A 24,384-nucleotide genomic window follows, 5' to 3' on the forward strand; every position below is an offset into this window, starting at 1 on the left:
ACCATCTTCTCCAAGTGGAACGTTCGGAACGCCTACCATCTGGTTCAGATACGGGAAGGAGATGAGTGGAAGACTGCCTTTAACATGGCTAGCGGGCACTATGAGTACTGAGTTATGCCATTCGGGCTGACCAACGCTCCCACTGTGTTCCAGGCCCTGGTCAACGATGTGCTCCGGGACATGCTGAACTGGTTCGCGTTTGTGTACCTCGACAACATCCTGCTCATTTCCCAGTAAGCTCAAGAACACTTCCAACAAGTCCTTCATCGTCTTCTGGAGAACAAGCTTTTCGTTAAAGCGGAAAAGTGTGAGTTCTATCGCTCCACTATCTCCTTACTTGGATACGTTGTCACTGCATGGACATATACAGATGGATCCAAACAAGCTGAGAGCGGGGGTGGATTGGCGTCAACCCACATTCAGAGTGCTGCTGCAACATTGCCTGGGGTTTGCTAACTTCTACCGCCGCTTCATCTGGGGTTACAGCATCCTGGCTTCCCCCCTCTCAGCACTCACGACTCCCAAGGTTCCCTTCACATGGTCAACAGCAGCTGACCAGGCATTCTCAGACCTCAAATGTCAATTCACTTCAGCCCCCATCTTGGTCCATCCAGACCCGTCCTGTCAGTTTGGGGTGAAGGTCGACGCCTCGGATGTCGGAGTGGGGGCCGTCCTGTCCCAGCATTCTGCCCAGGACCAAAAGCTGCACCCCTGCGCTTTCCTCTTCCATCGTCTTACCCCTGTTGCGAGGAACTATGATGTGGGAAATTGAGAACTCCTTGCCGTCAAGATGGCATTGGAGGAGTGGAGGCACTGGTTGGAAGAGGCAGAACACCCATTCTTAGTGTGGACTGACCATAAGAACCTGGAATATCTCCGCACCGCCAAGTGCCTTAACTCTAGGCAGGCTCGTTGGGCCCTGTTATTCACCCGGTTCAATTTCACTATCTCCTACCGTCCAGGGTCCAAGAACGTGAAGCCGGACGCACTCTCACGGTTGTATTGACCCGCTGCTACTCTGTCTGACCCCGAGACCATCCTCCCTACCTCCTGTCTAGCGGCTGCAGTCGTCTGGGGTATAGAGAGCCTGGTCCGTAAGGAGCAGTGTTCCCAGCCAGAAACCGGATGTTTGTCCCAGACTCTGTCCATTCCCCGGTCCTGGACAAGCATTCCTCCAGACTGACCTCTCATCCATTCTCCTGTCGGACTTCCATGGTGCCGGATGTTTGCGCATTCGTCACTGCCTGCACGTATGTGCACAAAATAAGACTCTGTGGCAAGCTCCGACTGGCCTTCTCCATCCATTCCCTATTCCTCACTGCCCCTGGTCCCATATATCCCTGGACTTTGTTACTGGGCTTCCCCTGTCAGACGGCAACACTACTATCCTGACGGTGGTGGATAGGTTTTCTAAAGCTGTCCATTTTGTTCCCCTTCCCAAGTTCCCCTCAGCCAAGGAGACGGTTCAGCTCATGGTGCAGCACGTCTTCCGGATCCATGGACTTCCGGTCGACATGGTCTCCGATCGGGGTCCCCAGTTTTTGTCCCAGTTCTGGAAGGTGTTCTGCACCCTCATTGGGTTGTCGGCCAGCCTGTTCTCTGGTTTCCACTCCCAAGCTAACGGCCAGTTGGAGCGAGCCAATCAGGACCTGGAGACAGCCCTTCGTTGCCTAGTCTCCGCCAACCCCACCACCTGGAGCCAGCAACTCATATGGGTGGAATATGCCCACAACACCCTTCCCTGCTCGGCCACTGGTCTCTCGAGTGTTCCTTGGGATATCAGCCCCCGCTCTTCCCCTAGCAAGAGGAAGAAGTCAGCATACCCTCTGCCCAAATGTTCATCCGCCGCTGTCGCTGTACCTGGAAGAGAGCCCGGGCCTCTCTTTTGAAGACCACATCCAGGTATCGGCGACAAGCAGATCACCACCGGACCCCTGCTCCCCTCTATCGGCTCGGACAGAAGATATGGCTCTCCACTCGGGACCTGCTCCTCCGGGTGGAGTCCCGTAAACTTTTCCCCCTGTTTCATCGGCCTGTTCCCCATCACTAAAATCCTTAGCCCCTCTGCTGTTCACCTTCTGTTGCCCCGCACCCTCCATATCCATCCTACGTTTCATGTGTCCAAGATAAAACCTGTGTCTCACTGTCCTTTGTCTTCTGTTTTTTTTGTTAGGTTTAACTTATAACCAGAGAGTGTCCCAAGACCTTGCATCATGTCTAAGAGATAGGGTATAGACTCCACAGGGTTGGAGATGTATAAAAGAAGATTGCCTGCATATAAAGACACCTTGTGAGTTATGTCGTCCCTTAGTCTTCCCTCAGTCCTCTCCTCCGCCCGCAGGGCAACAGCAAGAGGCTCAATAGCCATATCAAATAGTAAAGGGGATAAACAGCAACTCTGCCTGGCCCCCTGTGGAGAGGGAAGTAGCTGGAGGTAACATTGTAGGTGCGAACAGAAGCTACTGGGGACGAGTACAAAATCTTAATCCAGGAAAGGAATGATGGGCCAAACCCAAATCTCTCTAGTATTATAAATATATATTCCCACTCAACCCAGTCGAAACCTTTGTCTGTTGAGTTGAGTGGGCAGAATAAATAACATTAAATAGCCGGTGCATATTTCAATTTTTACTAACGACATTCCACTAACTTTGAGTAAAGCCAGAGTGTCTATGTATGCGGATGACTCAACACTATACACATCATCTACTATGGCAACTGAAATGACTGCAACACTCAACAAAGCGCTGCAGTTAGTTTCAGAGTGGGTGGCAAGGAATAAGTTAGCCCTAAATATTTCTAAAACTAAAAGCATTGTATTTGGAACAAAACACTCACTAAACCCTACACCTCAACTAAATCTTGTAATAAATAATGTGGAAATTGAGCAAGTTGAGAATGACCAAACTGCTTGGAGTAACCCTAGATTGTAAACTGTCACGGTCAAAACATATTGATGCAGTAGTAGCTAAGATGGGGAGAAGTCTGTCTATAATAAAGCGATGCTCTGCCTTGTTAACAACTCTATCAACAAGGCAGGTCCTACAGGCCCTAGTTTTGTGGCACCTTGACTACTGTTCAGTCGTGTGGTCAGGTGCCACAAAAAGGACTTAGGAAAATCGCATTTGGCTCAGAACAGGGCAGCATGGCTGACCTTTGGATGTATACAGGGAGCTAAAATTAATAATATGCACGTCAATCTCTCCTGGCTGAAAGTGGAGGAGAGATTGACTTCATCGCTACTTTTATTTATGAGAGGTATTGACATGTTGAAAGCACCGAGCTGTCTGTCTAAACTACTGGCACACAGCTCGGACACCCATGCATACCCCACAAGACATGCCACAAGAGGTCTCTTCACAGTCCCCCAAGTCCAGAAAAGTCTATGGGAGGCACACTGTACTACATAGTGCCATGACTACACAGAACTCTATTCCACATCAAATAACTCATGCCAGAAGTAAAATTACATGTAAAAAACAGATTAAAAAAACACCTTATGGAACAGCGGGGACCGTGAAGCAACACAAACATTAGCACAGACACATGCATACACACACACACACACACAATAACATACGCACTATACATACATGGATTTAGTACTATAGATATGTGGTAGTGGTGGAGTAGGGGCCTGAGGGCACACAGTGTGTTGTGAAATCTGTGAATGTATTGTAATGTTTTTAAAATTGTATAAACTGCCTGTGGCTCATAGTCGCTTGTGTAATTGTCTATGGCAGTTTCTGTCTAGAAAGGATTTCATTGTACATTGAGCTGAGGATAGGGGATAGTTTAGAGGAGAATGCTTTATAAAATTCAATAGGGAAGCCATCAGGCCCAGGAGCTTTTACCGCTCTGCATGGACTGGATTGCCAGAGTAGCTTCATCATCACTTATTGAGGCATCCATGATGGTTTGATCATCTGAATTTAGACAGGGGATGTCCAGATTGTCTAGAAATGCATGCATACGAGATGTGTCAGGAAGAGCCTCTTACGAGTGAAGAGCAGAGTAGAATTGCTTAAATTGATTGTTGATTTCTTTGGGATTGGTAGAAGTTGAATCAGCTGCAACACAGGTATGGTGCTGCTGGCAGCGGATTGTCGAAGCTGGTGAGATAACAACTTGCCAGCTTTCTCTCCGTGTTCATAAAATGTCTGCCTCGACTTAAACAGAAGCTGCTCCATTTGTTTAGTGGAGAGATTGTCAAATTCCGATTGGTGTAGCAGTCTCTACTTTGTAGAGTTCAGGAGTTGGAAAAGAGGCATATCTGTTGACCACATCTAGAATGTGTTGAGATAGCTCCGATAAGCATTTAGTGCACTGTTTGTTGTCGTACGCTGTGTGTGAAATAAGTTGGGCCCTTAGATAGTGGGTCAGTGAGTAGTGGGTCATGTCGCCACGCGCGTTGTGACGGTACTGTCTAGAAAGTGGATATCCAGCTGGACAGGGCTATGGTCTGAGATAACCATGCTGTAACATTGGCTATTAGTTACAAAAGGAATAATTCTATTGTCCTGCAGGAAAAAGTCAATACTAGAGTATGAGAAGTGGACTGGAGAAAAAAAGGGTACTGTTTAGCTCCTCCTCCATGGATCAGACAAAATATAGGATTCTAGAAGTGAGTTGATTACTGCGCCTGATTTTGAAATGACATTGTTGGGCTTCGGTCTGGATCTGTCTAGACTTGGAAGCAATACACAATTGAAATCTCTGCCCAGTATCAAGTGATGAGAGTTAAGGTCGGGAAGTGCTGCAGTGAGGTCAGAAAAAAATTCAGCGTCATCCCAATTAGGACCCTAGAGGTTAGCCAGAATGACCTGTGTGCTAAACAATTTCCCCATCACTATAATATATCTGCCATTAGTATCTGAAATTACTTTGGAGGAGACAAACGGGTGACTTTTCTGATAAGGATGGTTGCCCCTCAGGCCTTAGCATCAACGTTGGTATGAACTATTTGGTCTACCCGTCCTCTCTTTAGTTTATCATGGTTGCTGGACCGGAGGTGGGTCTCTTGGAGAAAAACAATGTCCGGACTTAAAGACTTAAGATGAGCAAACACTTGGCTACACTACCATAATTCCTTTTAAGTTCCAGCTGACAAAGCAAGTGGAGCCTAGAGTAGGTGAATTAGGCATAGTCATAGTAATTAGAAATGAATGTTAGTACAATCACATGGTCAGTGTGCTGAAAGGTCAGAGTAATAACATACAAATAAAAAACAGCTTAAAAACAACAAAATACCCAGAAGAAAACCATGGAACCCTATGCTGGCCTTCCCCCTGTTGGAAGGCTGCATCTACCTCTCCTAGACTACAGCAAAATACTACCATGTTAAACTGAACCTTAGTAGTACTCTTTTCAGGGTGAACATAATCAAGTTTACACATAGCGAAGGGATTCAGGAGGGAATCACCTCAGTTCTCCAATGTATCTTATGCAATAGGTATATTTGAAGGATAGTTAAACAATATACAAAAAAAGGAGGTACACTACCGGTCAAAGGTTTTAGAACACGTACTCATACAAGGGTTTTCTTTACTTTTACTATTTTCTACATTGTAGAATAATAGTGAAGACGTCACAACTATGAAATAACACATATGGAATCATGTAGTAGGCAAAAAAGTGTTAAACAAATCCAAATATATTTTATATTTGAGATTCTTCAAATAGACACCCTTTTTAGGTTACTACAGAATTCCATATGTGTTATTTCATAGTTTTGATGTCTTCAGTATTATTCTACAATGTAGAAAATAGTAAAATAAAAAAAAACCTTGAATGAGTAGGTGTTCTAAAACGTTTGACCGGTAGTGTGTATGCTTTGTTGTGTTAGCAAAGGCTAGCGCAGGGGCAGAGTAAGGGCCTACAATGGCTAGTTATTCGTATGTCCTCCATGTGGATGTAGATGCGCAATGGGTGACTTGCTCTTCCAGTGTCACCACTTTGTCGGAGTAAGTATTTGCGCCGCCTTCCAGGCTATTCAGACAGGTGTCATGTTTCACCAAGTGGTCTTTAACGGAGTCGATCTTTGTGTTGACCTCGGTGGCGAGAATGGCGAGAACTCCACCTAAGCCAGCAGTCTGTTCAGACTTAATGATAGCCACCATTACCTTGGCTAGGTCGGGGGGATCAGAGTCAGTGTCCAGTGAGCCCGAGGCTTTGTTAGAGGCCTGCTCTTTTGTGACTCGTGGCCGTGGTTGTTTGGACATTTTACAATGAAAAGGCAAAAAATGACAGAAAAAAACTGCAAATTAGTAAATTGGGTTTGATTCCAAATGAAATGCTACAAAATTAACACTGTAGGGGAGGTGTTGGTCAAGTATTAGTAGTAAATTGTTTGCCCTGGACAGGAGCACTGAGAAAATGCGTCTTCACATGTTGCTGCTCACCAGCGCCCCCTGGCTGTGGGTGTTTGCGTTAGAAAGACACAGAGAAGAGCCAACCAGTAACAGCATAGCCCCCTTCATTATCGACGCATTGTGCAGACAACATAAAAGAGTCATTCCAGACTTTGAAGTCAGGAGGACTTCTAGAGTTAGGTGTTAGCCAGACTAGTGATTAACTACGATGTCTGGCTACAACATAACACAATCTGAAGTCATATGGGGCAGAGTCTCAAAAGCATTAGAAACAGCATTGGGTGTAGATACGGAGGGAATGTGGATCTGAGCAAGTGTGATGTCATACATTTTTGTGGATCTGTATGTAAATGTTAAGTTGTCTATTGTTTTTGTCAATGTATGTTTTTATTTGTCCCAACAACAAAAAAAGTTAAATAAAAAATTACAAGAAAAGTAATTGTTGGCTTTATTACAGACTGCTCGGGACTTTTTAAACCCGGACTGTATGTGGAAACTCACTGATAACTGGATCGTGGTCTTCAAGGACAAAAAACGTTGTTTCGCCAGCCCAGAGAGAAGTAGGTCCAAGATCTTCTCTTCAAAGTGCAGGTATAGTTTGAAATGGCCCTGCTGGTGGAGCCTCGGATGTTTATTTATTTTTAGCCTGAAACAGTCAAGTTATTCACTAAACATTCTTCTCTCCAGATTCACAAGGTGACATCATTTTAAGACTCTGCCAGTGGTCCTCCCAATACCAGTCTACAAGATAGGCAAGAAGGCATAGAAGTTGTTTAGCTCGTCTGGTAGGCTCGTGTCACTGGGCGGCTCTTGGCTGTGCTTCCCTTTGTGCTCTGTAATGGTTTGCAAGCCCTGCCATTCGATCTTAGTCCTGTATTGACAGTTTGCCTGTTTGATGATTCGTTGGGGGGCATAGCGGGATTTCTTGTAAGCTTCCGGGTTAGAGTCCCGCTCCTTGAAAGTGGCAGCTCCAGCCTTTAGCTCAGTGTGGATGTTGCCTGCAGTCAATGGCTTCTGGTTGGGGTATGTGCGTACAGTCACTGTGGGGATGACGTCATTGATGCACTTATTGATGAAACCAATGACTGATATGGTGTACTCATCAGCGCCATAGGAAGAATCCCGGAATATATTCTAGTCTGTGCTAGCAAAACAATGCTGTAGCTTAGCATCTGCTTCATCTGACCACTTTTTAATTGAACGAGTCACTGGTGCTTGCTGTTTTAATTTTTGCTTGTAAGCAGGAATCAGAAGGATAGAATTATGGTCAGATTTGCAAAATGGAGGGCGAGGGAGAGCTTTGTACGTGTCTCTGTGTGTGGAGTAAAGATGGTCTAGCATTTTTTTCCCCACTAGTTGCACATTTAACATGCTGATAGAAATTTGGTAAAACAGATTCAAGTTTCCCTGCATTAAAGTCCCCAGGCACTAGGAGCGTCGCCTCTGGATGAGCGTTTACCTGTTTGCCTATCGCTGTATACAGCTCATTGAGTGCGGTCTTAGTGCCAGCATCGGTCTGTGGTGGTATGTAGACAGCTACGAAAAATACACATGAAAACTCTTTAGGTAGATAGTGTAGTCTACAGCTTATCATGAGATCCTCTACCTCAGGCGAGCAAAACCTCAAGACTTCCTTAGATATCATGCACCAGCTGTTGTTTACATATATGCATAGTCCGCCACCCCTTGTCTTACCAGACGCTGCCATTCTATCCTGCTGATACAGCATATAACCAGCCAGCTGTATGTTGATAATGTCGTCATTCAGTCACGACTCCGTGAAGCATAAGATATTACAGTTTTTAATGTCCCGTTGGTAGTTTAATCTTCCTCGTAGGTCGTCGATTTTATTTTCCAATGATTGCACGTTAGCTAGTAGAATTCTCAGAAGGCAGCTTGACCTCCATCCTCCTTTTCTCCATCGTCTCTTCATGCAAATTACAGGGATTTGGGCCTGTTCCCGGGAAAGCAGTATGTCGTTCACGTCGGGCTCGTCGGACCCGTTAAATGAAAAAAAAGCTTCTGCCAGTTCGTGGTAAGTAATCGCTGTTCTGATGTCCAGAAGTTATTTTCGGTCATAAGAGACATAGCAGCAACATTATATACAAAATAAGTAAAAAAATAAGTTACAAACATCACAAAAAAATGAACATCAAAACACAATTGGTTAGGAGCACGTAAAACGTCAGCCATCTTCTCCGGCTCTGTCGAATCAATAAGTTATCACTTGGCTCATGTAAATAATTCTGTAGTTGTCCCTTTAAACATCCTGTTCACATTTCTCTCATGTAAATGTTACAGCTACATAAAAAGATTAAACAATTTATTTTGGAAATATCCAGTCTTTGCTATTTTCTTCATTACCATGCTGATGATTTCAAGTTGTATTGGATTTCTTTTTTGTCTGTTAAAGACTTCGAGTCCATGTTGTTTAGTATATTTGCTACATTTAGTGTGTTGAATTTTTTTTCTGAAGTAAGTTCATTTAAAGTTATGTGATTTGATTTATGTAAATTCATTTAAATGTTGTTTAACACACAATAACCAAAAAAGGTATATATTCATACTGAGTTTGCAGCAAACAGAATGTTCGTAACAAGTTTCCCAGAATTGTTTGCCAGAAGTTCACAACTTGCCTGAAATTTACCACAACATTTTGCCACAAAACTAATTTGCATGTGAAAATATGCGGCAAATTGGACGAAGGTTTTTTTGGTAAGGGTTGTTATGATTCTCAATGTTCAAATAGCTAGCAATAATGACAAGAATCTGCCATGTGGGGAATCGTAGGTGGCTCGTTTCAGCGTGTTGTATCTTGTTATTGATACCATGTCTTGTTTTGAGGTGTTTTGACTGATGTCATGTCAATGCTAATTCAGCTGAAATTCGCCTGTTAGCTAACCAACAACTGTAACGATGTATTTGAGAGACAAGTGCTCATTGTGAAAATGTATTTGTTTTCAATAAACATTGAGACTAAATATAGTTTTCATGTTGTCCACAGTCTAAGCTAACCCCGTCTGTTTTGCCCATAGTTGCGCACTCTTTTGATGCTAAACAACCAACCCGTGTATGGAGAATGGTGTTATTTCTATCGGAAAATAATCCAAAGTAAATATTGTTCCACTTGGAACCGATAGGTTGCACAACCTTATTCATAATTTCATCACGAGTAAAGGTGGTGGAATTCTGAGGGAATTTAGTCAAGGTCAGAATACGGCGTATCTGTAGACACACACCTTAATTTGTTTGATATTCACCCCAAACGAATAGCGGGTGAAGAGCATGCTATTCTCATGCTTAAGTTCAAGGTCAGAATACGCATAGAAAGTATTCACACCCCTTGAATTTTTCCAAATTTTGTTGTGTTGCAGCCTGAATTTAAAATTGATTAAATGTTGATAAAAAAAATCACTGGCCTACACACAATACCCCATAATATCAAAGTGGAATTATATTTTTCGAAATGTTTACAAATGAATTAAACCTGAAAAGCTGAAATATCTTGAGTCAATAACTATTTAACTCCTTTGTTATGACAAGAGTAAATAATTCAGGAGACATTTTTTGCAAAACAAGTTGCATCGACGCCCTCTGTGTGCAATAATAGTGATTATCATGATTTTTTAATGGCTACCTCATCTCTGTACCACACACATACAATTATCTGTAAAGTCCCTAAGTTGAGCAGTGAATTTCAAACACAGATTCAACCACAAATACCAGGGAGGTTTTCCAATGCTTCACATAGAAGGGCACCTATTGGTCGATGGGTAAAATACAAAAAAGTAGACATTGAATATCGCTTTGAGCAGGGTGAAGTTATTAATTACACTTTGGATGGTGTATCTTTACACCCAGTCACTACAAAGATACAGGCGTCCTTCCTAACTCAGTTGCCGTAGAGGAAGGAAACCACTCAGGGATTTCACCGTGAGGCCAATGGTGACTTTTAAACAATTTGCAACAAGGCACTAAAATAATACTGCAAAACATGTGTCAAAGGAATTATCTTTTTATCCTGAATACAATGTGTTATGTTTTTTGGAAAATCCAATAAGGACATTACTGAGTACCACTCTCCAGCTTTTCAAGCATAGTGGTGGCTGCATCATGTTATGGGTATGCTTGTAATTGTTAAGGACTGGTAAGCTTTTCAGGATAGAAAAATAAATGAAATGGAGCTAACACACGCAAAATCCTAGAGGAAAACCTGGTTCAGTCTGCTTTTCAACGGTGAATGTTCCTGAGTGGCCGAGTTACAGTTTTGACTTAAATCTACTTTGACAATCTATGGCAAGACCTGAAAAGTATTGTCTAGCAATGATCAACAACATTTTTGACAGAGCTTGAAAATAATAAGTGGCAAATGTTACACAATCAAGGTGTGGAAAGCACTTAGTCTTACCCAGAAAGACTCACAGCTGTAATCACTGTCAATGGTGCTTCTACAAAGTATTGACTCAGGGATGTGAATACTTCTGTAAATGTATTATTTCTGTATTTAATTTTCAATACATTGGCATGTTCTCATTGTCATTATAGGGTATTGTGTGTAGAAGGGTGAGAAAAAAAATATTTAATCAATTTTGAATTCATGCTGTAACACAACAACATGTGGAATAAGTCAAGGTGTATGAATACTTTCTGAAGGCACTGTATCCCAGTTTGCTTTCAGAATTTAGAACCATGGAAAGTGAGGTCATTTCCTGCCGTATTCAGTTGTCAGTCCAAGTGCAATACTTTCTTGGCAGGCCTTCTCCAAATGTTTTTGAGGTCACACAGCCGTAATGTAGGATGGGCCCTTCGGGTTACTGGAAATAGTGATCTATAAATCAGCAGGCAAAGGACATCAAAACCTAATGATGCTTATCTCCTTGCTTAGCTTCCTTCCTGTGTCTGGTTTGTGTAGTGCCCAGATAACAATCCACTAAATGTAGAGGTACTGTTCTAAGTGCAAGGGTTACCCAAAATGAATTAGCTTGACGTTAATTTGAAAGATAAATTGACTGCATAGAGAAGTACACCAGGCCTTGTCTGACCAATACATCTTCTCTGTAATGAAGTACCATGCCATACAGTTTGGGGCACATAGGGGTTTGTATTACATTTTTGGGATATCATATACTGTTGTCTTTGTTTAACTTTGGATTTGCATACAGCTGTTACACACTGTTGAACAGGATGTTTTCTATCTGATGAACTGTGCTTTCTCACAGCTTTATAATTAGAAAGAAACGTGTAAATCAGCTAGAAAGATGTGTCGGCATCGATTAATTGTCTCTGGCCCCCTCCCAGTTAGGGGGAGTGATGAGCTCTACAGCAGAGTCTCACAACTCAATCGCTGGTTGAAAACTGTTTTCTGCCCCTCCCAAAAGATAGAATTTGTAGATAATTGGCCCTCTTTCTGGGACTCACCCACAAACAGGACCAAGCCTGGCCTGTTGAGGAGTGACGGACTCCATCCTAGCTGGAGGGGTGCTCTCATCTTATCTACGAACATAGACAGGGCTCTAACTCCTCTAGCTCCACAATGAAATAGGGTGCAGGCCAGGCAGCAGGCTGTTAGCCAGCCTGCCAGTTTAGTGGAGTCTGCCACTAGCACAGTCAGCGTAGTCAGCTCAGCTTCCCCATTGAGACCGTGTCTGTGCCTCGATCTAGGTTGGGCAAAATTTAAAATGGCGGTGTTCGCTTTAGCAATCTCACTAGTAAAAAGACCTCCTCCATTCCTGCCATTATTGAAAGAGATTGTGATACCTCACATCTCAAAATTGGGTTACTTAATGTTAGATCCCTCACTTCCAAGGCAGTTATAGTCAATGAACTAATCACTGATAATAATCTTGATGTGATTGGCCTGACTGAAACATGGCTTAAGCCTGATGAATTTACTGTGTTAAATGAGGCCTCACCCCCTGGTTACATTAGTGACCATACCCCCCGTGCATCCGGCAAAGGCGGAGGTGTTGCTAACATTTACGATAGCAAATTTCAATTTACAAAAAAAAAACAATGACGTTTTCGTCTTTTGAGCTTCTAGTCATGAAATCTATGCAGCCTACTCACTCACTTTTTATAGCTACTGTTTACAGGCCTCCTGGGCCATATGCAGTGTTCCTCACTGAGTTCCCTGAATTCCTATCGGATCTTGTAGTCATAGCAGATAATATTCTAATTTTTGGTGACTTTAACATTCACATGGAAAAGTCCACAGACCCACTCCAAAAGGCTTTCGGAGCCATCATCGACTCAGTGGGTTTTGTCCAACATGTCTCTGGACCTACTCACTGCCACAGTCATACTCTGGACCTAGTTTTGTCCCATGGAATAAATGTTGTGGATCTTAATGTTTTTCCTCATAATCCTGGACTATCGGACCACCATTTTATTACGTTTGCAATTGCAACAAATAATCTGCTCAGACCCCAACCAAGGAGCATTAAAAGTCGTGCTATAAATTCTCAGACAACCCAAAGATTCCTTGATGCCCTTCCAGACTGCCTCTGCCTACCCAAGGACGTCAGAGGACAAAAATCAGTTAACCACCTAACCGAGGAACTCAATTTAACCTTGCGCAATCCAACTTAATTGAGGAAAATAAGAACAATCCGAAATTTCTTTTTGATACTGTCGCAAAGCTAACTAAAAAGCAGCCTTCGCAAATGGAGGATGCCTTTCACTTCAGCAGTAATAAATTTATGAACTTCTTTGAGGAAAAGATCATGATCATTAGAAAGCAAATTACAGACTCCTCTTTAAATCTGGGTATTCCTCCAAAGCTCCATTGTCCTGAGTCTACACAACTCTGCCAGGACCTAGGATCAAGGGAGATACTAAAGTATTTTAGTACTATATCTCTTGACACAATGATGAAAATAATCATGGCCTCCAAACCCTCAAGCTGCATACTGGACCCTATTCCAACTAAACTACTGAAAGAGCTGCTTCCTGTGCTTGGCCCTCCTATGTTGAACATAATAAACGGCTCTCTATCCACCGGATGTGTACCAAGCTCACTAAAAGTGGCAGTAATAAAGCCTCTCTTGAAAAATCCGAATCTTGATCCAGAAATTATAAAAAACTATCGGCCTATATCGAATCTTCCATTCCTCTCAAAAATTTTAGAAAAAGCTGTTGCACAGCAACTCACTGCCTTCCTGAAGACAGACAATGTATACGAAACGCTTCAGTCTGGTTTTAGACCCCATCATAGCACTGAGACTGCACTTGTGAAGGTGGTAAATGACCTTTTAATGACGTCAGACCGAGGCTCTGCATCTGTCCTCGTGCTCCTAGATCTTAGTGCCGCTTTTGATACCATCGATCACCACATTCTTTTGGAGAGATTGGAAACCCAAATTGGTCTACATGGACAAGTTCTGGCCTGGTTTAGATCTTATCTGTCGGAAAGATATCAGTTTGTCTCTGTGAATGGTTTGTCCTCTGACAAATCAATTGTAAATTTCGGTGTTCCTCAAGGTTCCGTTTTAGGACCACTATTGTTTTCACTATATATTTTACCTCTTGGATGTCATTCGAAAACATAATGTTAAATTTCACTGCACGACACACAGCTGTACATTTCAATGAAACATGGTGAAGCCCCAAAATTGCCCTCGCTAGAAGCCTGTGTTTCAGACATAAAGAAGTGGATGGCTGCAAACTTTCTACTTTTAAACTCGGACAAAACAGAGATGCTTGTTCTAGGTCCCAAGAAACAAAGATCTTCTGTTGAATCTGACAATTAATCTGGATGGTTGTACAGTCGTCTCAAATAAAACTGTGAAGGACCTCGGCGTTACTCTGGACCCTGATCTCTCTTTTGAAGAACATATCAAGACTGTTTCAAGGACAGCTTTTTTCCATCTACGTAACATTGCAAAAATCATAAACGTTCTGTCCAAAAATGACGCAGAAAAATTAATCCATGCTTTTGTTACTTCTAGGCTGGACTACTGCAATGCTCTACTTTCCGGCTACCCGGATAAAGCACTAAATAAACTTCAGTTAGTGCTAAATACGGCTGCTAGAATCCTGACTAGAACCAAAAAAATGTATCATATTACTCCAGTGCTAGCCTCCCTACACTGGCTTCCTGTTAAGGCAAGGGCTGATTTCAAGGTTTTACTGCTAACCTACAAAGCATTACATGGGCTTGCTCCTACCTATCTTTCCGATTTGGTCCTGCCGTACATACCTACACGTACGCTACGGTCACAAGACGCAGGCCTCCTAATTGTCCCTAGAATTTCTAAGCAAACGGCTGAAGGTAGGGCTTTCTCCTATAGAGCTCCATTTTTATGGAATGGTCTGCCTACCAATGTGAGAGACGCAGACTCAGTCTCAACCTTTAAGTCTTTACTGAAGACTTATCTCTTCAGTAGGTCCTATGATTAAGTATAGTCTGGCCCAGGAGTGTGAAGGTGAACGGAAAGGCTGGAGCAATGAACCGCCCTTGCTGTCTCTGCCTTGCCGGTTCCCCTCTTTCCACTGGGATTCTCTGCCTCTAACCCTTTTACAGGGGCTGAGTCACTGGCTTACTGGTGTTCTTCCATGCCGTCCATGGGAGGGGTGCGTCACTTGAGTGGGTTGAGTCACTGACGTGGTCTTCCTGTCAGGGTTGGCGCCCCCCCTTGGGTTGTGCCATGGCGGAGATCGTTGTGGGCTATACTCGGCCTTGTCTTAGGACGGTAAGTTGGTGGTTGGAGACATCCCTCTAGTGGTGTGGGGGCTATGCTTTGGCAAAGTGGGTGGGGTTATATCCTGCCTGTTTGGCCCTGTCCGGGGGTATCATCGGATGGGGCCACAGTGTCTTCTGATCCCTCCTGTCTCAGCCTCCAGTATTTATGCTGCAGTAGTTTATGTGTCGGGGGCTAGGGTCAGTCTGTTACATCTGGAGTATTTCTCTTGTCTTATCCGGTGTCCTGTGTGAATTTAAATATGCTCTCTCTAATTCTCTCTTTCTCTCTTTCTGTCTTTCTCTCGGAGAACCTGAGCCCTAGGACCATGCCTCAGGACTACCTGGTATGATGACTCCTTGCTGTCCCCAGTCCACCTGGCCGTGCTGCTGCTCCAGTTTCAACTGTTCTGCCTGCGGCTATGGAACCCTGACCTGTTCACCGGACGTGCTTGTTGCACCCTCGACAACTACTATGATTATTATTATTTGACCATGCTGGTCATTTATGAAAATTTTAAAATTTTAACATCTTGACCATGTTCTGTTATAATATCCACCCTGCACAGCCAGAAGAGGACTGGCCACCCCTCATAGCCTGGTTCCTCTCTAGGTTTCTTCCTAGGTTTTTGGCCTTTCTAGGGAGTTTTTCCCAGGGGGTTTTTCCTAGCCACCGTGCTTCTTTCACATGCTTTGCTTGCTGTTTGGGGTTTTAGGCTGGGTTTCTGTACAGCACTTTGAGATATCAGCTGATGTACGAAGGGCTATATAAAAATAAATTTGATTGATTTGATTGATTGATTGATCTAATAGAGCTCAGATGCCACAAGCATTTCCTTTTTGCTGTCCAAATTATATTTTTGGACCCCTGCCCTTTCACTTTGTTCTCTTAAAACAAAGAAAGACCCATTTTACGATTGGATGGGACACTTTGAAAACGTTAAAATTACAGTTGAAGTCAGAAGTTTACATACATCTTAGCCAACTACATTTAAACTCAGTTTTTCACAATTCCTGACATTTAATCCTGGTAAAAAAATCCCCTGTCTTAGGTCAGTTAGGATCACCACTTTATTTTAAGAATGTGAAATGTCAGAATAATAGGAGAGAATGATTTATTTCAGCTTTTATTTCTTTCATCACATTCACAGTGAGTCAGAAGTTTACATACAGTCAATTAGTATTTCGTAGCACTGCCTTTAAATTGTTTAACTTGGGTAAAATGTTTTGTGTAGCCTTCCACAAGCTTCCCACAATAAGTTTGGTGAATTTTGGCCCATTCCTCCTGACAGAGCTGGTGTAACCGAGTCAGGTTTGTAGGCCTCCTTGCTCGCACACGCTTTTTCAGTTCTGCCCACACATTTTCTATAGGATTGAGGTCAGGGCTTTGTGATGGCCACTCCAATACCTTGACTTTGTTGTCCTTAAGCCATTTTGCCACAACTTTAGAAGTATGCTTGGGGTCATTGTCCATTTGGAAGACCCATTTGCGACCAAGCTTTAACTTCCTGACTGATGTCTTGAGATGTTGCTTCAATATATTCACACAATTTTCCTGCCTCATGATGCCATCTATTTTGTGAAGTGCACCAGTCCCTCCTGCAGCAAGGCACCCCCACAACATGATGCTGCCACCCCCGGGATTCACAGTTGGGATGGTGTTCTTCGGCTTACAAGCCTCCCCCTTTTTCCTCCAAACATAACGATGGTCATTATGGCCAAACAGTTCTATTTTTGTTTCATCAGACCAGAGGACATTTCTCCAAAAAGTACGATCTTTGTCCCCATGTGCATTTGCAAACCGTTTTTTTATGGCAGTTTTGGAGCAGCGGCTTCTTCTTTGCTGAGCGGCCTTTCAAGTTGTCGATATAGGACTCGTTTTACTGTGGATATAGATAGATTTGCACCTGTTTCCTCCAGCATCTTCACAAGGTCCTTTGCTGTTGTTCTGGGATTGATTTGCACTTTTCGCACCAAAGTACGTTCATCTCTAGGAGACAGAACGCGTCTCCTTCCTGAGCGGTATGGTGGCTGCGTGGTTCCATGGTGTTTATACTTGCGTACTATTGTTTGTACAGATGAACGTGGTACCTTCAGGCGTTTGGAAATTGCTCCCAATGATGAACCAGACTTGTGGAGGTCTACCATTTTTTTCTGAGGTCTTCGCTGATTTCTTTTGATTTTCCCAAGATGTCAAGCAAAGAGGCACCGAGTTTGAAGGTAGGCCTTGAAATTCATCCACAGGTACACCTCCAATTTACTCAAATAATGTCAATTAGTTGATCAGAAGTTTCTAAAGCCATGACATCATTTTCTGGAGTTTTCCAAGCTGTTTAAAGGCACAGTCAACTTTGTGGATGTAAACTTTTGACCCACTGGAATTGTGATACAGTGAATTATAAGTGAAATAATCTGTCTGGAAACAATTGTTGGAAAAATTACTTGTGTCATGCACAAAGTAGATGTCCTAACCGACTTGCCAAAACTATAGTTTGTTAACAAGACATTTTTGGAGTGGTTTTAAAACGAGTTTTAATGACTCCAACCAAAGTGTATGTAAACTTCCGACTTCAACTGTAGATAAATGACTACCTAGGGATAACACTGTTATGTGGCGTCCACACTTGGCACCTTTTTGATTGACAATGATATAGTGAACGAATATGATGATAATCATTGTCCATTTTCTATGTCGAGTAACTTAGTCACACAGTCCAAATAAGTCCTAATAATATTCAGCATATTACAATCAAAATGCCAGCTTCACCATAATAGAAATGGAAATGGTTGAGAATGCACCATCTAATAGAGATTTTGTCTTTGCCCCTTGGCAAGAAATAGCAGCTGGACCAAAACCTCTGTGTACTTCTTTAATGAAACTTTGGGTGGTTTGGCTGCTATTTCCAAGAAGAAAGCAACACACAGGAAATGACTCATGTTCAAAATTCACAGACATGCTTTTTAGTCAGTTTTTCTGAGTGAGAGAGAGAGAATGTGAAAGTATGACTAATTCTAATCAACTTGAATATATGTATAGAATGTCAAAAGAAAGAAAAATAACTGCTCTTTTAGTTTGAGAATGAGAGAAAAAGAGAGACATGGTTACCTTGTTTGATGCCTGATAATGGGAGTCCTGGCTGTAGCTCCAGTCTGGCTGTATATCCTTGCGCTGTAGGGGAGTGTAATCTGCACAAAATGGTTTAGATTATGACGTGAGGGGGCATGTCAGTATGTGAGGCTCTTTTTTCTTCACAAGGAGGTGGAGCAGAGCATTTTTTGTCTACTTCAGTTCACTTTCAAAAGACTAATGCACTTTCCAGTCCCAAGCTTCATTCATACCTAGTTGTAATATGTGTCCTGTGTCCTGATCCTGTCCACATTCTAATCATTCCCACATTTTCAGACATGCGTCTACTCATGGTATTAAAATGTGTCTCTTATCTGTCCATTGTGTCCACATTGTGACCAGATTTCCTGGTCCCTCCCTGTACGCAAATCATTTGACAGGTATTCTTTCAAAATAATATTTATTTTGACACATATTGATGCCATAAATTAATGGTTCCACCTGTCAATGATTTTAGAGGGCGGAATTATGATTTAAATGGTTTTACTGTCCAGATCCGTCTACACTTGTAAGATATCCAGACAAAGTGTGCCTGACTACCTCCAGAGGTGGGCAGGAAGAACTGATCACAATCAGATCACAATTTGTCTTTTGATTGTCTACACCTGTCTAAAAATGTGGGCACAATTATTTTAGAACCAGGTATAATGGGGCTCCAGTCATAGTCATTTGGTTCTTACATTTTGTCAATGTCATCAACCTGGTCACTGAATGCATTGCATCAATAGTCATTAGCAGTGCCTCTGAACTCATATTTAAGGAAAGACTGACACTAAACAAATATGGAGACTGCAGAGAAAGTTGATTATTTTTAATAAGTGGTGATGAAAACAAAATGTTGCTCTTAAAATGGGATAAGTATGAATTTATTAATGTATAATTATTTATTCATGAAGAAGTTATTAACAATTACTTTTCATCAGGAATCACTTGTCTGTTCTAATTTGGTTTAGAATTGTGCAATTGGGTAAATGATCTACAGCAATGGCTGTGTTTTTGTGAAAGACACCAGCTGTGAAGGCTGTATGATAAGCTGGGTGAAGAGGAGGTGGGGGTGGGGTACACAGAGCCAGTAAGTGCCTGGACACCTTAGGAACTGACAAACAGGAGGAATGGGCGAACAAAGAAGGCTCTTACTGTTGCCAAAGTGTTTCAATTCAAATTCCCTGAGGGAACATTCTGTGTGGTGCCGAATTGGTATATACAAGACACATAACATAAAACATATGAGGTTCAAACTTAACTGCCCACGGTGTCAAGGTGCTTTGGTGCAGAGATGGAGCAGTTTTAGGATTTGCCATCAGCCAGTGGAAGATGATAAGATGGAAGTGGTTATGGGTAAGATTTGTTGTTCTTTTGTGTGGAGAGACGGCAACATGTACAGCCATGTCTGTGTCTCAGTCACGTCACATTACTCTAATACGGCTCTTTCTCTCCCTCCAGATCCATGGAGTCTTGACATGCTCTCTCCACTCTGGCACATTTAGGTTTGGCATTGAACATAAGAAAAACAGATTTGGTCAATACTTAGGCTAATCATCTTTCAGTCAGATTTCTTGGCCAGAATGCAAAGACCCATACCCAATCCAGAGAGATGCCATGATAAATGAGTTTGCGTGTGTGTGTGTGTGTGTGTGTGTGTGTGTGTGTGTGTGTGTGTGTGTGTGTGTGTGTGTGTGTGTGTGTGTGTGTGTGTGTGTGTGTGTGTGTGTGTGTGTGTGTGTGTGTGTGTGTGTGTGTGTGTGTGTGTGTGTGTGTGTGTCTAGTTTGTTAAAATTCTGGTACGGCCAAACAAAGAGCTTTCACATAGGAGTTGTAAAATGAACCATATATCAGTTTCCAGTAAACAAACATTGACATGTTTCGACAAACCTTGGCATCCAGTTGCATAACCAGAGGGAATTGGGATGATGCATTATATCTGGTATTGCGTCGTTAAATTAATGATAATAAGGATTGGGATGAATTCCTCATCAGTCATCCCATAGAGCACACAGGAAACATTGGTCTGTTCCTCAAGGAATAACAACAGAGATATACAACGAGGGTGATGAATGATTCAAAACACATTGGAATGAGTTCGTAAAACTGAATTGTCATTCTGATTTACTGCTTGTATGTTTCTTTTCTTCCAAGAAAAAAGGAAAATTCCACTTAAAACCCATAAGCTACAATTATGTGAAGCATAATGTACATGGATGTGAATCATTGTATACGTCCTCTAATTATTTCACAGAAAAGCCTAAGGCAAACATGAGCATGTGATGATGTTGACTTGACATCATCAACTTTAATCCACTCTGAACTTTGTCTTCCTTCCTATTCAGTGTACAGTCAGTCGCCCATTGGTTACATGTCTTCAGATCGACCATGACTGTAATTGTTCTCTTCCATTATGGAAGGGCTAATGTAACCCAGACAACTGTAAAATGCTACCCAGAGGAGGTGGAACGAGTGAGGAGGGGTCAATGAGGACTCTGCTTCAACGAGCACTGCTCTGTGGTATTTTTGTCATGTGTGGGAGTGAAGGTACCCGAGCCAAGAAAGCTCGAAAGATAGACATTACAACTGATATAACTATTTTTCCAAATGGGAATTACTTTGTTGATAGGTATAGAATCATTTCTGTTCCCTCATCAAAAAGTAATTGATCTTTCCCACTTTACAAACTGTGATAGAGGGTGAAACAATCATTAATTGGACCAGGGAGAACTTAAGATTCTCAACATGGGAGAGGGTAAGAAAACATGCATGATTGTTTGTCCTGAGGGAGTTTGATTTCACAACTGCAGAGACATGACAGATCTGCCTGTGGTCCTCTGCTCCTCCAAAGTTTGTGCCAAAGGGATATCTCCTTTAGTGCAAATGTAAAGAGGTTATTTGATAAAGTTTCCTAAATCAAACACAAAAAAATAAAAAGAGAGAATGTCCAAGATGGCGCCGATAGAGATGGTCGCCTCGCTTCAGGTCCTTAGGAAACTATGCAGTTCTTTGTTTTGTTTTTATGTATTATTTCTTACATTGTTAGCCCAGAAAACATCAAGTGTCATTACATACAGCCGGGAAGAACTATTGGATATAAAAGCGATGTCAACTTACCAACATTACGACCAGGAATACGTTTTTCCCGAATCGGATCCTTTGTTTGATCCTCCACCCTGGACATGGAATCTTATCCCAGAGCCCGACCCAAAACAACGAGGTCGCCGCAGGAAAAGCAGATGGAGCGGCCTACTGGTTAGACTCAGAAGGCGAGCACACCATTCACCGCTCCTGAGCATATTACTCGCCAATGTCCAATCTCTAGATAACAAGGTGGACGAAATTAGGGCACAAGTTGCTTTCCAGAGAGACATCAGAGATTGTAACATTCTCTGTTTTACGGAAACATGGCTCACTCTGAATATGTTGTCAGAGTCAGTACAGCCACTCGGTTTATTCATGCATCGCTCCGACAGAAACAAACATCTCTCAGGTAAGAAGAAGGGTGGGGGTGTATGCCTTATGATTAACAACTCATGGTGTAATCGCAACAACATACAGGAACTCAAGTCCTTTTGTTCACCTGACCTAGAATTCCTTACAATCAAATGCCGACCACATTATCTTCCAAGAGAATTCTCTTTGATTATAGTCACAGCCGTGTATATCCCCCCAAGCAGATACCTCGTCGGCCCTGAGAGAACTTCACTGGACTCTATGTTAACTGGAAACCATACATCCTGCATTTATTGTAGCTGGGGATTTTAACAAAGCTAACCGGAGAACAAGACTTCCTAAATTCTATCAGCATATTGAATACGCAACATGGGCTGGTAGCATTCTGGATCATTGCTACTCTAACTTCCACGATTCATACAAAGCCCTCCCCCGCCCTGCCTTCGGCAAATCTGACCATGACTCCATTTTGTTGCTCCCAGCCTACAGACATAAACTAAAACAGGAAACGCCCGTGCTCAGGTCTGTCCAACACTGGTCTGACCAATCGGATTCCACGCTTCAAGATTGCAATGATCACGTGGACTGGGATATGTTCCAGATAGCCTCAGAAAACAACATTGATGTAAACGCTGACTCTGTGAGCAAGTTTATAAGCAAGTGCATCAGAGATGTCGTACCCACTGTGACTATTAAAACCTTTCCTAACCAGAAACCGTGGATTGATGGCAGCATTCGCGCAAAACTGAAAGCGCGAACCACCGCTTTTAATCATGGCAAGGCGACTGGAAACATGACCCAATACAAACAGTGCAGCTATTCCAATTCAACGGCTCAAACACAAGACTTATGTGGCAGGGTCTACAGTCAATCACGGATTACTGTAGCATTTAACACCATAGTACCCTCCAAACTCATCATTAAGCTCGAGACCCTGGGTCTCGACCCCACCAAGTGCAACTGGGACCTGGACTTTCTGACGGGCCGCCCCCAAGTGGTGAAGGTAGGAAACAACATCACCACACCGCTGATCCTCAACACTGGGGCCCCACAAGGGTGCATTCTCAGCCCTCTCCTGTACTCCCTGTTCACCCATGACTGCGTATGCATGCACACCTCCAATTCAATCATCAGGTTTGCAGACGACACTACAGTGGTGGGCTTGATTACCAACAACGACGAGACGGACTACAGGGAGGAGGGGAGGGCACCCTGAGTGTGGTGTCAGGAAAACAACCTCTCACTCAACGTCAACAAAACAAGTTTTAAGTTCCTCGGCATACACATCACGGACATACTGAAATGGTCCACCGACAAAGACAGCGTGCTAAAGAAGGCGCAACAGCCCCTCTACAACATCAGGAGGCTGAAGAAATTTGGCTTGTCACCTAAAACACTCACAAACTTTTACAGATGCACAATCGAGAGCATCCTGTCAGGCGGTATCAACGACTGGAACGGAAACTGCACCGCCCTCAACCGCAAGTCTCTTCAGAGGGTTTTGCGGTCTGCCCAACGCATTACTGGGGGCAAACTACCTTATCTACAGCACCTGATGTCTCAGGAAGGCCAAAAAGATCATCAAGGACAACAACCACCTGAGCCACTGCCCGTTCACCCCGCTATCATCCAGAAGGTGAAGTCAGTACAGGTGCATCAAAGCTGGGACTGAGAGACTGGAAAAACAGCTTCTATCTCAAGGCCATCAGACTGTTAAACAGCCATCACTAACATAGAGAGGCTGCTGCCAACATACAGACACAAATCTCTGGCAACTTTAATAAATGGACTTAATAAATGTATCACTAGTCACTTTAAATAACCCCACTTTAATAATGTTTACACATCCTACATTACTCATCTCATATTTCCACTTGAAGTCTACATACACCTTAGTTTTTCACAATTCCTGACATTTAATCCTGGTAAAAAATCCCCTGTCTTAGGTCAGTTAGGATCACCAGTTTATTTTATGAATGTGAAATGTCAGAATAATAGTAGAGAGAATGATTTATTTCAGCTTTTACTTCTTTCATCACATTCACAGTGGGTCAGAAGTTTACATACAGTCAATTAGTATTTGGTAGCACTGCCTTTACATTGTTTAACTTGGGTAAAATGTTTTGTGTACCCTTCCACAAGCTTCCCACAATAAATTGGGTGAATTTTGGCCCATTCCTCCTGACAGAGCTGGTGTAACTGAGTCAGGTTTGTAGGCCTCCTTGCTCGCACACGCTTTTTCAGTTCTGGACATACATTTTCTATAGGATTGAGGTCAGGGCTTTGTGATGGCCACTCCAATACCTTGACTTTGTTGTCTTTAAGCCATTTTGCCACAACTTTAGAAGTAAGCTTGGGGTCATTGTCCATTTGGAAGACCGATTTGCGACCAAGCTTTAACTTCCTGATTGATGTCTTGAGATGTTGCTTCAATATATCCACATATTTTTCTTGCCTCATGAAGCCATCTATTTTGTGAAGGGCACCTGTCCATCCTGCAGCATAACACCCCCACAACATGATGCTGCCACCCCCGTTCTTCACGGTTGGGATGGTATTCTTCGGCTTGCAAGCGTCCCGCTTTTTCCTCCAAACATATCATGGTCATTACGCCCAAACAGTTCTCTTTTTGTTTCATTTTTGTTTCATGTTTCATGGGGGGGGTAATAGTTATGCATGCTCAAGTTGTAATTTTTTTCTTATTTCTTCTTTGTTTCACAATAAAAATGATTTTGCATCTTCAAAGTGGTAGGCATGTTGTGTAAATCAAA

At 42.7% G+C, this 24,384-nt stretch overlaps 1 protein-coding gene across 2 annotated transcripts in view; it reads right to left on the reverse strand.

Moving 5' to 3' along the window:
• Positions 1 to 18,297, reverse strand: part of st3gal8 (ST3 beta-galactoside alpha-2,3-sialyltransferase 8) — a 44,397-nt gene extending 26,100 nt beyond the window's left edge. The window contains exon 1 of one of the 2 annotated variants that reach the window (XM_014165895.2): positions 18,155 to 18,297. The gene's annotated coding sequence lies outside the window, so the exon portion shown is untranslated. The remainder of the gene's footprint in view (positions 1 to 18,154) is intronic. The other variant, XM_014165892.2, reaches the window with a different exon arrangement.
• Between the last annotated feature and the right edge of the window lie 6,087 nt (positions 18,298 to 24,384).

The sequence above is a fragment of the Salmo salar genome, chromosome ssa22 (assembly GCF_905237065.1).
Source record: "Salmo salar chromosome ssa22, Ssal_v3.1, whole genome shotgun sequence".
NCBI classification, from domain to species: Eukaryota; Metazoa; Chordata; class Actinopteri; order Salmoniformes; family Salmonidae; genus Salmo; species Salmo salar.